This window comes from Gorilla gorilla, chromosome 2 (assembly GCF_029281585.2).
Source record: "Gorilla gorilla gorilla isolate KB3781 chromosome 2, NHGRI_mGorGor1-v2.1_pri, whole genome shotgun sequence".
NCBI lineage: Eukaryota > Metazoa > Chordata > Mammalia > Primates > Hominidae > Gorilla > Gorilla gorilla.
The window spans coordinates 131,664,521-131,679,090 of record NC_086017.1 but is presented as its reverse complement, the minus strand read 5'-3'; the positions used below and the strand labels follow the sequence as shown (position 1 = coordinate 131,679,090).

Below are 14,570 nucleotides of genomic sequence, written 5' to 3'. Positions count from 1 at the left end.
ATATGGCAAGGTTAAAAGAATTGTGGAATTAATGCTATTTAAAAATAATTGCATTAGAAATCTAGCTAATGGGAATTAGTCCATTTCATTGACTTAGATAGTTATAAAATTAATTCCTTTTTGTGGGAATTTTAATTGGGTGGCTACAACCAGATGCACATGAGGAATCCCCTCCTGGTGCTAGAATTGCAATCAGGATGTTCAATTCAACAACAGAGTTCGATTCATCAACTGGGTGAATCTCCCAATCTAAAAAGGTTCCGCATAGCTACTATGCACCTAAAATTGCCCCCAAATAGTTTTCTTACTTTCATGTTATTCTAAGTTTTTTACTCTTGGTGAAACCTCCTCACATGCTAGGCTACTTGTCTATTTTCATCCCCCCTTAGCCTCACTTCCCAAAATATTTCATCATTTTCTCTTTTGGCTCAACAATTAAGGAAAATAAAATTATTTCTATTTCAAAGGATTTTAATTATCTTCTTATTCTCTTTTCCCATTTTATAGGTTAAAAATCCAAGACTAAATAGGTTAATTTCCCCAGGATCATGTGCAGCTGTTTAAGGGGAAGAGTGGGAAAAGGCCTAGAACCCAGGTCTTTCTACCACAGGCCTCCAAATGTGCCATCTGCTCTTCAATAACTTTCATGGAGTAGTTTTCTCATCCTCTAATTTTCCCTCCCAGGAGCATTTGCCAGCTCATTATTGCTCCCCTGTGAGATGGAGAGCAATATTACACACACACAACATGTTTATGCAAGTGCAATTTCACATGCCCTGGTTTGTTTCCTAAACACATTTTGTGGCCTTTTGGCCTAATTTGCACATTGGGCATATGTCTCACTTTAAGTAGGCTGGCCCAAATGCCTTCCTTCTCCAGGGAGTCTTAAAATAGAAAAAAAGAATTCAATAGGAAATTAAAAGAATACAAGAACACTTGAAATAATACAAATACATAACAGAAAACTAGAAGTCATGATCCCATCTCCTCACTCAACACTGTAACCATTATGATGCATATATTAGTCCACTTTCATGATGCTGATAAAGACATACCTGAGACTGGACAATTTACAAAGGAAAGAGGTTTAATGGTCTTATAGCTCCACATGGCTGGGGAAGCCTCACAATCATGGTGGAAGGCAAGGAGAAGCAAGTCACATCTTACATGGACGGCAGCATGAAAAGAGAGAGCTTGTGCAGGGAAAGTCCCATTTTTAAAACCATCAGATCTCATGAGACTTATTCACCATTATGAGAACAGCATGGGAAAGACCTACCGCCATGATTCAATTATCTCCCACCAGGTTTCTCCCACAACACGTGGGAGCTACAAAATGAGATTTGGGTGGCGACAAGAGTCAAACCATATTAGTTCACTTCCTTTAGACTGTTCCTGTAGGCATCCCCTTTTCATTATCATTATTTTTCCTTAATTCAACTTAGTTCAAACCCAGTGTTGGAATAAGCTGTCTATAAACTGCCTTGCTCTTCCCTGGAATCCATGAAAAAGCATCCCAAGAACATCAATACATCTAGAGCCTCACCCAACACATAACTGGGAGTTGGAAATAACTTTTCAGCCATTCTTTGGTTAGAAGGTTGTGGCAGAGATTTCTAATTGCCTATTTAATGTCCATAATTCCCTTTATCTTACTAAGAGAACTCCAATTTTATTGAAGGCAACTCAGTGCTAAGTTTAAAAACTATATTTCCACAGCTTCTTTTTAAGTTAGGATTGGTCATATCAAACAGATTTGGTGAAAGGATGTAAGCAGAAATCACAGGGTGGACTACTGAAGAGAATGCTCTTTAAAGGGGACTGGCTGACTTAGTTGATAAGTAGAGTTTGCTTTCCTCTCTTCCTTCTTCTTCCTCCCTGTATGGTGGATGTGATGGTTGGAGCTGCAGTAACTAACTGTGACCATGAAGCAATACTGAAGATGAAAACTAGATGCTAAGGATGTTGGCATCTGAAAGAATAAGGGTGGGATTCTCTGACATTGTGGTGCTTCTATACGAGCTCTGGACTAACAACTGCTTGACTTTACATTGCTTGAGAGAAAGGCGCATTTCCATTTTACTTAAGCCACGCTTTTTATTAGATTGTTTTTTACTTGAAGCTAAAAGTACTAGTTAATATAGGGGCCAAATAATCCTGAAATGTGTACAAGGAAAGCTTCCCTTGAAGCCCTAATGGCTCCTCTGAGCCTGAATCTTTTGGTTACCTGGGATTCCCCAGTCATCTCTATGCACTCCTACCTTCCATGTTGGTATCTTGGCAAAGCCAGAACCTCAGCTTTTGGACTCTTTGGGCTTGACACTCTGGACTCGTAGTGCTGAGCTCTTTTCCTCTTACACTGCCCCTGTTTCCAGTTGCATTCCCCAAAAGGTCCCGACTTTGCCTGGGAAGCTCTTGCTGCTTCCAAATTTTACCTGTCCTCACTCCCATTCCCACCCCAATTTAGTTTGTGCACCTGCTAGGGGTCATCTTGGCCAACTTTCTACCAAACGCTTAAAGAACATTTATATGTAGTATTTATTTGTAGAACATTCTCTAACATCTTCTCTAGTGATTTTTATCCAAGATTTCCAGATTTATTTTCCCCCTTTCCTAACAATCTCTATCAAGCTGAGTGACTAGTTTCCCCATGGTTCTTAGAGAGGGGTAATCACTGTGAATTAGACTCAGCCTAAAATCTCTCCATAGGTGGCTAATGAAGAAGCTTCTGTTACTATAAATTTTTTTTCCCAAAGTTTAGCCATAGAAATAGAGAGGGCCTATTCCATTTCATTCTTTTTACCTCTTAACCTTTCTAATCGAGTTGTGATTCTGGCAACACACAGAATCTTCAATCTTTAGGTTCCAGATTTACTTAATGGAGAAGTAATAACTTTCTTTTTTATATAATTAAATCCTAATTTTATTAAGGATTTCAAGTTACATACTTCAAATTTCTAGTATGGAATGGAATCATTTTGGAACAGGAAAAATGGCATAAACACTGACATCCCTTGAAACTTCAATTTTATAAAGAAAATTCTTCTGCAAACCACGTCCCCATTATATAACAAGACTAGGTATTATCTACACCTTCACTTTGGCAATAGCTATTTCCTAAAAGAATGAAAAGATGATTTTGCTACTTCAGTTCATTAGAAATGGGATTCTAGCTTTAAAGTTAGAAAAAGCTGAATTTAGATGAACTATGGTTACAAAAAAAAAAATCACAGAGTGTCTAATCAAAGCAAAGGAAATCATTTTGAAAATAAAGAGAAAAAAGCTATTATAATTGGTTAAGGATTTCCAGTAGTCAGTTAAAAATCTCAGGAGAGGAATGGATAGCACTACAAACAATGTGTTCACATTCCAAGACCTTAACACTAACTTCTCAAAAAGGAAGTTTTCATCACCTTTAAAAATGAATTGAATGTAATTTTATTAACAGCGGGAAATCTAGACCTTCCTCTAAATGACAACCCAAAAGTCCACCCTCGCTGTCGTCAAAAAAATGTTCAACCCCAAATTTAACAGTAATTAGCCTGAGGTATTGTAAATATGGCTCTACAGTCTGAAATTTAATGGCATCTTTTATCAAAAATAGTCTTATGTCCACTTTAGTCTCATGACTACAATACTATAGTGCTATCTAAGTAGTATTTACTGCTATACAGTCATCAAAAATACCTGAAAAAAATTCTTGGACTTTGTGAAATAGTGCATCCATCCACTTCTATACAAATGGGAGCAACACAAAGATCTAAAAGAGTGTTGCCTGCCCAGGTCCAGAACAGAGGTACTTAACCTTTGTTTTCCAATTTAGTTATCAAAGTGTGGTATGAACAAAATGCTGAGTGTCACACTGACATTACAAATAGGCCCAAAATTTTGAGCTGTTAACGAGATTGAGAAACATTTTATGAGATTTAACTCAATATGCCTTAACACATCCATGAGGTAGTTAGGTAAACAGTACTACCCATTTTAATACATAGTAAACAGAAGCATGGGTAAGTGACATATTCATACTTTAAGCAATAAGAATTAGAAGAAACCACAGAAGCTTGGGGCCTTTTCTCTAGCTCTAACCCAACGAAAATGAACTTTAATTTTTTTTTTACAAAAAGTATCAAATAACTGAAGATTTTCTTCTCCTTCTTCTTCCTCCTCCTCCTCCTCTTCCTCCTCCTCTTCTTCTTCTCTTCTTCTTCCTCTTCTTCTTCCACACTGGCTTATTAGTATAGTATCTCTTTCCAAAGCTGGTACCTTTTTCTTCAATAATGTGGTAAAAACTGTGTGTAACCCTTAATTCCAGCTAGGCCTCTGCTTCTACCTGAATTGGTACAAAATTAAGACATTACCTTGTAAGAACTAAAATTGTATTTGAAATTTTTATTTTAGGCTGCAAAAACAAAAACAAGCAAACAAACAGCAAATAACTTGAAAATAGGTCTGTCAGATGATGTAAATTCATCCTTTCCAGGGAAGCAGAAGGTAGACTTTACCACAAAGAAAAGATGCGTAGTTAATGGAGTTTAAATTTAAAAGTATAGTTAAATTCAGGGTAACTTCTGAAAATCCTGTTTTATTCACCCCACTGTGGTACCAGTAACTATCCTGAGTCAGGTTACTTTACAGTTAACTGTCACCTGTAACACAATAATCCATTAACAATCTAATGCAGTTATTGGATGTGTTCATACTGGAAATTCTTAACCGTATAGTTGTCTTGCCAATTTTATTTTAAAACAATGAATTGTCTTAATATAAGTCACTGCATTTGTGTAACATATTAAAGAAGGTCACAACTAATCCAAGCGGACTTAACCCTATTCAACAACCAGCTGAAAAAAATACTTTGGTTCGTCAAGGAAAAAATTATGAAAAGAAAGTATTTCACTTAGCAGTTGTTAATTTTCACAGTTGTACTCCAAGAGCTACATGAAAATATTCCAGAAGAACCAAATTACGTAGCAATTAATGAACATGCGTGACAGAATTTGTGCATTCAAAATATCTGGCGGAAAAACTAGTTAAAATGCTAGATAGGACAAATTGGTCTTTAAAATATCAGTTTCCTGTCCTTTAAAAAAGTTGCATAGTCTACCAAGAAAATACGAAAACATAAGGCTGTAAGTAAATAAGAGTTGTGTTTAGGCTATTACAGTGCAGGTTATCCTTAAGGCCACATACATCCTGCTTCACTGCTGCTTGCACTCTGCTGCGTTTTGATCTTTGTTTGGTTCATAGTCTGGATCATTTTCCTCATCTTCTTCTTCCCCTTCCTCATCTGCTTCTTTGCCTTCTTCATCATAATCATCATCATCATCTTCAATAGCTTCTCCAGTAAAATATAACACTGATCTTGGGATTATACGCTCAGGTAAAAAGTGACTGATTTGGAAGTTTGCAGCATGGATAGCTTCAGCAGCATCATCCAGATATCCACTCTCAGGAACTTCAGGAGGGGCAAAAAAATTAAAGCAAGAGTCATTGGAAACTCTTTTAGTCACAGTACAAACTGTCCCATGTCCCTTGTGTTTCTGCTGCTTCTTAATGTTTCTCAAAGTGACATTCTTTCCTTTTTTTCCAATCTATCTGGCACCCTGTACAACCCATAATTTCTAGTCCATCAAAAGAAAAGGGACCAGAATCATCTGGTTCTGACCTCATCCTATATGTCTTTGTTGGCACTTCATTTGTAAAATATTCACTGGGTTCAAAGTGAAATTCTAAGACAAAACTCATAGGCTGGCCAGCATCCGAGAACTTCACTCTAATATATTTAAAGTGCTTCAGAATAGGTTCATCATGTTCCTGAAGCATATCACTAAGCAAGTCAACATTCTTGAAAATAGTTAACCAAAATTCAGGAATTCCTATGGGCTCTTCTTTTTCTTCATCCTTCTTCTCTTCTTCAATCTTGGCCTTTTCTTTCAACTCCTCCAAAATCTTGCCTTCTTCATCTGGTTTCCATTCACATTCTTCTTCTGTAGGTTCATAAATTGCATTAATAATCTCAAATCACTTATCAAATAGAGGCTGATAGAGAACAGCATAGAGAAGTGATAACTTTCAAACCAATCTAAAATATTCAACTCGTGAATAGAAATAAACAAAGAAAAGTAAATTATTAAATTAAAATATTGGCTCTTAGATTTTAGTGGTAAATAGATTTTTTCCCTGGGTTATCAGTCAGTAACATTAGCTTTTGGTTATAAATCAGTTTGGACAAGTATTGTCTCCTTGGGTTCTAGTGGCTTTTACCCAAGCCCATAGGAAAGCAATCTTCCTAATCCAGATTACCTACTAATAAGGCATCCGCAGCACTACTGACTAATGTGATTTAAGATGGCTCATGTGTACGCCCACTTTCAAAAGAGCCTGAGCTGAGATAGGGAAACATGGAAGAGACCACCATGGCTGCCCTAGGAGGAATGGGTCAGGAAAGAATGACTTGAAGGAGATAGCAGGATTGATAAAGGGCCCTCGGCACAAGTATCTCAGGCTCAGCTCTCAGGGACTTAGTACTCTCAGCAAATTCGGAACTGGTATAAAAGATATCAAAAAGGTGATCTAGTCTAGACTCAGAACATTTAATGGCTTCCTTCTCTGTCTTTAGGGAGTGCTTAAAAGATCTAACCTAGGGATTAAACTATTTCTCCCTTAGGGAATCTCATTTGCCTTTTCCTTCATTATGCAGAGCAGTTCTGCACTCACACACCCCGGCTTCCACCTCCAGATTTTATCCCCACCACCTATGAAGACTTGGCAAACAAAGGGCATTCTAGCTACCAGGACTGCCTCTCAGAATTATATATAACATCTCTTTCTCTTACACACAGATAAAAGACAAAATGAAAATAGTTAAAAATCAGTTCAGGTGGTGGAACTATGGGTGATTTTTTTTCTTCTTTCTATTTTCAGTCTTCTCATATTTTATTTGATTATAATACATATTAATGAGCTCTAACATTTCCTGAGCACTGACTCTGGGCCTGGCACTGTGCTAAGCACATTACGTATTTTATCTCACTTAATCCTCTTTAGAAGTATGTGAATTTACATATGAGTAAGCTAAAGAAAGTTAAGTAACTTCTCAATGGGTACTCTGTATATCAACCCTGGTCTATCTGACATTAAAGTCAGAACTCTTAACTACTACATTTATTTGGTTGTAAGATATTGAAACTAGAAACTTAACCACGGGTTTATCTTAGGGAATTGAACTGTTATAAAAATAAGAAGATGGCCGAGCACAGTGGCTCATGCCTATAATCCCAGCACTTTGGGAAGCTGGGATGGGAGGATCGCTTGAGCTCAGTAGTTTGAGACCAGCCTGGGCAGCATGGCAAAACCCCATCTCTATTGGTTTGCCAGGGGAACCAATCCTGTAATTAGAGGGTTGGAACATTTAGTTCCACCATTCGACCTCCCAGGAGGGGAGAGGGGCTAACAGTTGAGTTAATCACCAATGGCCAGTGATATCATCAATCATGCCTATGTAATGAAGCCTCCATAAAAACCCAAGGGAAGTGGGTTCAGGGAGCCACTGGAGAGCTGACTACGTAAAGGTGCCTGGAGGGTGGTCTGCCAAGCCCTGCACCCCTTCCCACATGCCTTGCCCTAGGCATCTCTCCATCTGACTGTTCTTCTGTATCCTTTATAAAACCCTTTACAATAAATGGGTAAATATGTTTCCGTGAATTCTGTGAGCCACTTTAACAAATTAATAAAACCTGAGGAGGGGGGTTATGGGAACCCTAATTTATAGCCAGTCAGTCAGGAGTACAGGCTGCAACCTGGGACTTGCAGTTGGCATCTAAAGTGAGAGGGAGTCTTGAGAGGCTGAGCCCTCAACCTGTGAGATCTGACTCTAACTCTAGGTAGATGTGTCAGAACTGAATTTTAGGACCCCCCCACCCCATGTCCAGTGGAAAGTTATTTGGTGTATGGGGAAAATAATTCACCCATCCAGTGTCAGAAGTGTTGTGTTGAGTAGTGTGTGAAAACCAAAAGGACCAGTTTTTCCAATCTCTTACATCTCCTGAAAAGAAATTTAGATTTTATTTCTCCTAAGCTCCTGGATGATGGATTTTAAGAATGAGACTACCTGCCTTTCCTAGTAGGATAAAGATGGGTTGGGGCATGATAGTGACTCTCTTAGGGGCTGAATAGATGTACCTTGCAGGGTGATGTCTCCTGGCATTATTGTTTGTTTGTTTTTTGTTTTTTGTTTTTTTGAGATGGAGTCTCGCTCTGTCACCAGGCTGGAGTGTAGTGGCGTGATCTCAGCTCAACGCAACCTCCACCTCCTGGGTTCAAGCGATTCTCCTATTTTAGTCTCCCAAGTAGCTGGGAGTACAGGCACACGCCACCATGCCCGGATAATTTTTTTTTTTTTTCTAATTTTAGCAGAGACAGGGTTTCACCATGCTGGCCAGGCTGGTCTTGAACTCCTGACCTCATAATCTGCCTGCCTTGGCCTCCCAAAGTGCTGGGATTACAGGCATTAGCTACCGCACCTGGCTTCCTGGCACTATTGTTAACAGCACAGCCAAGCCTCAGAGCAGAAACTTTCATTTCTTTTCATGTAACAATTCTAATTATTATTAAAATTATTATATTATCAAAGGTCTGCTCACCGTGTTTAAAAGCAGAAAAAAGTGTCTAAATATTAACAAATGAAATTCAAAGAAATAAAAGTACAATCTATGGAGTAATAAAATATTTCTATAGCAGAAACAATACATGGCCAGTCATGGTGGCTCATACCTGTAATCTCAGCACTTTGGGAGGCCAAGGTGGGCGAGTCACTTGGGGTCAGGAGTTTGAGATCAGCCTGGCTAACATGGTGAAACCCCACCTCTTCTAAAAATACAAAAATTAGCCGGTGTAGTGGTGTATGCCTGTAATCCCAGCTACTCAGGAGGCTGAGGCAGGAGAATTGCTTGCACCTGGTAGACAAAGGTTGCAGTGAGCAGAAATCGCAGCACTCACTGCACTCCAGCCTGGGTGACAGAGTGAGTGAAACTCTGTCCCAAAAAAATAAATAAAAATTAAAAAAAATAAGTGCCTAATATATGCTCAAGAAGCAAAGTGAGCCCTTCTGTTATTAAGCAAATGGATAAGTACAAGAGAGTGAGTTTCACTGTTCAGACAATTCCTAAGGAAGGTGCTGTATTATAAGCTCAGGCATTCCAAAGTGGTAGGCCCTGCTCAGAAAGTCATGGGCTATGAATCCTCAGGCCTGGTTCTTCAGCCAAAATTGATGGCTTCCAAGTTGAGGCCCAAGAATATATATGAAATATCAGTGAAATAAGAGCAATGAATCCAGTCCTGGCAAAACAGACAGTGGTGTCTTCTTCACACTTCACCTCTCTCCTTCAAGGTAGCCATAGCTGTAGTACCTCTAGATGCTAGGAGCTCTCTCTTTCTTTAGCACAACGGCTCAGGTATTGAAAAGCTCTTACTTATGTTGTACTGAAATCTGCCTTCTTTAACTTCTGCTCTTTATCTCTACATCTTGACAGGGCAGAACAAATTTATTCTGCCTGTCACACAAGAGCCTTTTAAATATTTGCAGACAAGGATATGGTATTCCTTTGGTTGACTTTTTTTTCTTCTCTAGGCTAAATGCGATCATTTATGTCAACTATTCCTGACTTCCTGACCCTTACCAACCCATTACTTTTCTTCAAGTTGGTCAAAATCCCTCAAGAATTGTGGTACCTACCACAGAACCCAGTACTTCAGTGTGGTCTGACCACAGCCCACTGCACTAGGACCAGGGCTTCCTATAATCTCTCCTTCACTTCCCTTCATGCAGTCAAAGACTGGGTTGTTTTTTTTCCAGCACACATATCTAATGTTGGAAAATATTCAACTTGCGGATAATTAAAGTCCCCAGTCCTTTCATATGAACAAATGCTGTTTGGGTAATCATCTCCATCCTGAACTTATATGATGGTTTGCTTTTTACCCTAAATATAGAATTCTGCAATTATTTCTGATATATTCCATCTTATTGAGTTAGACAAGAAACTCCAGACTGTCTAGACAATTTTGAATTCTGATTTAGCTCTGTAGCTATAGGTATACTTTCCAGCTTTGTGTCACCTGTAGGTTTAATAAAAATGCCTTTTAACCTATCGATGCATTGCAAAAGTAAAGCAAACTTTTCTGACATTATTGAAAGTGTAGGCTTGGGTACACGATGCAAAATGACTTCTAAATTAGCTACAGCAATTTATAGACAGCCTTTTTCACTTCTCTCCAACCCACCTGCATGACATGCAATACAAAGCACACAAAAAAGAAAAAGAGTCCTACTTAATGTGGGTAGTGAGCAAGGAAGAAAACAGAAAGAAGTAGTGACATTGCTGGTAGCTCTATCTCTATTCCATCCCTGGTCCCAAGAGTGGACATTCTTGTAGTTTTGTCCAGGTATTATCCTTTGGGGATGGAAATGGTTCCTAATGTTTTTATAGCTCGTCCTAGACCATGGCTCAGCCTTGCCACCCAACTTCCCTGTCCAGGGAGATCAGAAGCAATAGGTGGCTATCAAGGCATCATTTGAATAGGGTGGATATCAAATACAGCATCCCCATCTGTACAGGACTCAGCCTTTGATAGTTCTTGATCTACCCGCCAGCAACCATTCCTTCCTCCCACTTGCCTTTACCTCCACAGGATCAGTAAGAGCAAGAAAAGTTCTTCTCCTTCTTGATTTATTTCCTCCTACTTAAACCCAGGCAGAGAAATTGGGGCCTAACTTTTATGACCTTGGTGTTAGGAAAACAAAGCTTACTAATAATATTAAGGAATAGAAGTAATTTTATGTCCAGGGCCTGTTGACCAGTATAACGTTTTCTCTGATGCAGTTGACTCTCTGAACCTGAACTTATTCTATATAACTTTTAAAGCTCCCTTTCCCAAGGGAGATAATCATAACAATACTCTAGGAAATTCCCTTACATGGGCTGATATGTGCTGTCCTTTTTTCCTCATGTCCCAAGATCAGATAATCCAAATGCAACTTTCATAAATGTCCTACACAGTCATCAGAGTGGGAGCTGTAAAGCAAGAGTGGAAGCTAGGACTATATTTAGGAGCTGGCCCTAGGCTTGTGCTTGGATTTCAGCATTGGCTTCTCCTCTTACCAGCCATGTGATCTTGGGCAAATTACTTACCTCTCTATTCCTAAGAGATGGATAAATAAGAATAGAGTTGATGTGATAAGAAGTAATCAAAATAAGTAATACAAACTAGTTAGTACAGTCCCTGGCATACAAACAGTGCTCAATAAAATTAGTTATTATTAAATAACCTTCTAATATATGTGTTCAGATTTCTTTTTCTACTGTTCAATTTCTGTGCTTTGATCTAAAACAATTAAGAAACATGGTAACAGTGTTACTAGATTTTTAGAATCCTAGCATGTAAAAGATCTAATCCAACCCTTCCTTTGACAGATGATGAAAATGAGGCTCAGGAAGAAAAAAGGAATTTCCTAATGTACACAGTGAGTGAAAGGCAGAGCCAGGACTATAAACTAGGTATCCTGACTCCCAATCCTATCCCTAATTATAGCCGCCTTTTTCCCCCTGAGAAAAGAATCAGGATTAACCAAATGCAGATTTAGATGCTAGTATATTTTATATGTAGGAATGTGATAGTTGTTATGGAATATTTGAAAAAAATGTATTTATATATGTCATTCTGTATAAAGAAATTATAAAAATTGTCTATAAATTAGTATGCATAGCAAATGAAGCTTATGTTCAAAACTCCCACTTCCAACCTCCCTGTTTACTCGGCAGCATGGGATTATGGAAAGAACATAGAATTTGGAACTGAGTGAGCTTGGATTCAAATCCCAGTTCCACCACTTACTGCTGGCACGACCTTTATTTAGCAAGTTACTTAGTCCCTTTGAGCCTCAATTTCTTCATCTAGAAAATGGAGATACCGAAACCTGTTTCAGTGATTTTTGTGGTGCATAGGATATATAGTATGGGAACACAGAGCCTGGTATAAAGAGATGCCCATCACACATTGGCACCCCTCCTTAGATTTGACTCTCACTTTGCTGTCCTGATTTTGGTGCTCTGCTGGAAGCAAGGCACTGCCAGGTGCTAGCGACATGGGAGCCATATTTGAGAGGAAAGACGGCTGTCTGCTTTGTCATGAGTGGGACGGAAACATGGTTCTTGGAGTTTCCCTCAAGGTCACTTGGGAGCATAATGTTGTTTCTTACAGGACATCAGCTCAGGAAGTATGCCAAGGCCCAGGGTTGCTTACCACAGAGAAATTATCTCAAGATTGTTCAATGTCAGGCCTTGGTATTACTGGCTGGCCTTAGAGCGGTCTGTGCACCAGGCTTATATATCCTAATCCTCCAAGTCTATTATCACCTAACAGCAGCTTTTGGTTTTGGCTCTTGGAGTGTCAACTGCTACAGCCTCCTCTTGGTAAGCTTCCTTATGCATTGTGTATTTATAAATATTTATGTAAGGGAGAGGGGTGGGGGGAGGAAGGAAAAGAAGGAAAGAGGGAAGGAAAGAAAGAATGAAGGAAGCAAGCTCAAGGATACAACAGCGATTGGCCTTTGAGAACTAGGAAATAATGCTTTGTTCTGAGAGTTAATCTATACAGTCAGTCTGTAATGGATCTGATCAGAATATGCAAAGTCGTCTTAAAGTGGTAGAATAGATTATTAGCCAATAAGACTTTTATATCAGTGGTTCCCCAACCTGGCTGATGATCGGAGTCACTTGGGATGCCTGTAAACATTCAGATTCCTAGACTCCTCCACAGACCTAATTATTAGAATTTCCAATAGAGCTATACAAGCCCATTATTTCTTTACATGTATCCCAGGTGCTTTTGTGGCAACCGGCTTCTTCCTGGTCAGCAGACTGGCTTTGGGAACCACAGGTGCACTGCAGGAAGTCTCAAAAGGATTAATATATATAAAGAGCAATGTGTTGGTCAACAGAGGGAATGTGGGGAAAAGGGCACACATGGTACACTGGCTCTTGTGTGCATTGTTCAGGAATGGGGGCTTCCGCCACAGTGCCTGAAACATCTAGATCATCTGGAGCAGATTCCTGTTGAGGAGACAGAGGCCCTATGTTATCAAACATTTGAATAATATAACTCTCTTTGTCAAAGTTCCTTGTTCATTGAGCAACTTTCAGATGATCTCTCTTCCCATGCAACTGGCCTATAGGGAGAAAAGGGGCAGATCAGGCCAAATGTTTCCCACTGTAAATTAATAAACTGGCATTCTGGTTATATATCAGTCTCTTGTGGATTAGTATGAGTCAGCATCTCTTAGTCTGATCAACTCAGAGGCTCTGTCAAGATCCAGTTTCTGATGCTGTAAAGCTGAGGGCCCAACCCTAGACCTCAGTGTATTCATCAGAGTAAATGTGTCCCAGGAGGTCAGCCAGTTAGCCTCTCCTGGAGAAAGGAGGTGAGAAGGAACCCATTTCCCAGGGAAACACAGTATGGAAGACCTTCTTGATGCTTTACTGGGTGCATGAACTGGGGTAAGGTTCTTATAAGAACAGTTCTTTAAAAAGCCTTTTCTGTTCTCAAAGGGTTTTCACATATATTAGCTCATTTGATATTCACAACAATCCTGGGAGGTAGGTCAGGCATATATATTATTATTATTACTTCAGAGATGAGGAATCTGAGCGCATAGTCACTTACCTAAGATCCAAAGTAATGACAAAAGTAGGAGGAGAATCCAGGTCTTTTGACTCTTAGACATTATTCTTTTCACTTCCTCTCTCATTTAACAAAGTAAATACCATAAGCAGACCCATAAAGGAGCAATAGAAACACTTGAATGGGATAGTGTGGGACTGTGTTTGCATGTCTTTGTGTTAGGGGCTGGGTTAAGGCTACAGACAATGGAAAGGCAAGTTGACAGCACAATAGAAGAGAAATCAGGCCAGTGGTGGTAATAAGAAAGCACACTCAATTTTTTTCTTAGTTTAGAAAAATGAAGTCTGATTCAATTTAATTGAACAAATTATTTACTGAGCACCTATTGTGTGCAAGGCGTTGTGTACTAAGTGCTACCAATCGGAGCAAAGTTTAGAAAAGAACATTTTGAAACATGTATTTTGGTGTGAAGAGTGACCCTGAAATCATTTTCCTTCTTTAATCACAGCATCGAAAAATGCAACCCACAACCAGGGTATTTAAGGGAAAATGGGAATGGGGAGAAGCTGATTGTAACTAGAATTCTGGCAGCCAAGACCATTTGGAAATTTGGGCTTGATGACTCTCATTAAGGATGGATGTTCGTGCAAAATTTTGCTGGGCAAATATGAAGGGATGCAGCTTCCTCGACATTTTTCCATCTTTGTATTTTATGTCTTTAAGTCCTTGGTGACTTCACTGGTGACAGATTCCAAAATAAGTCCTGTTTTTTTGTGTCTTTTTAAATTTTGTTTTACAATGGCATGAAAACAAAATGTAGACTCCAGTGGCCCAGGATTTGTGAAAAGGGCAGGTCCCAGGGCTCCTCTTTCTCCTACTCTAACAAGGGC

The 14,570-nt window shown here is 39.2% G+C and overlaps 1 pseudogene; it reads right to left on the bottom strand.

Annotated features, from left to right (window-relative positions):
* Positions 1-5,068: 5,068 nt before the first annotated feature.
* LOC101132147 (nucleosome assembly protein 1-like 1) lies at positions 5,069-12,147 on the bottom strand (annotated as a pseudogene).
* Positions 12,148-14,570: the final 2,423 nt, after the last annotated feature.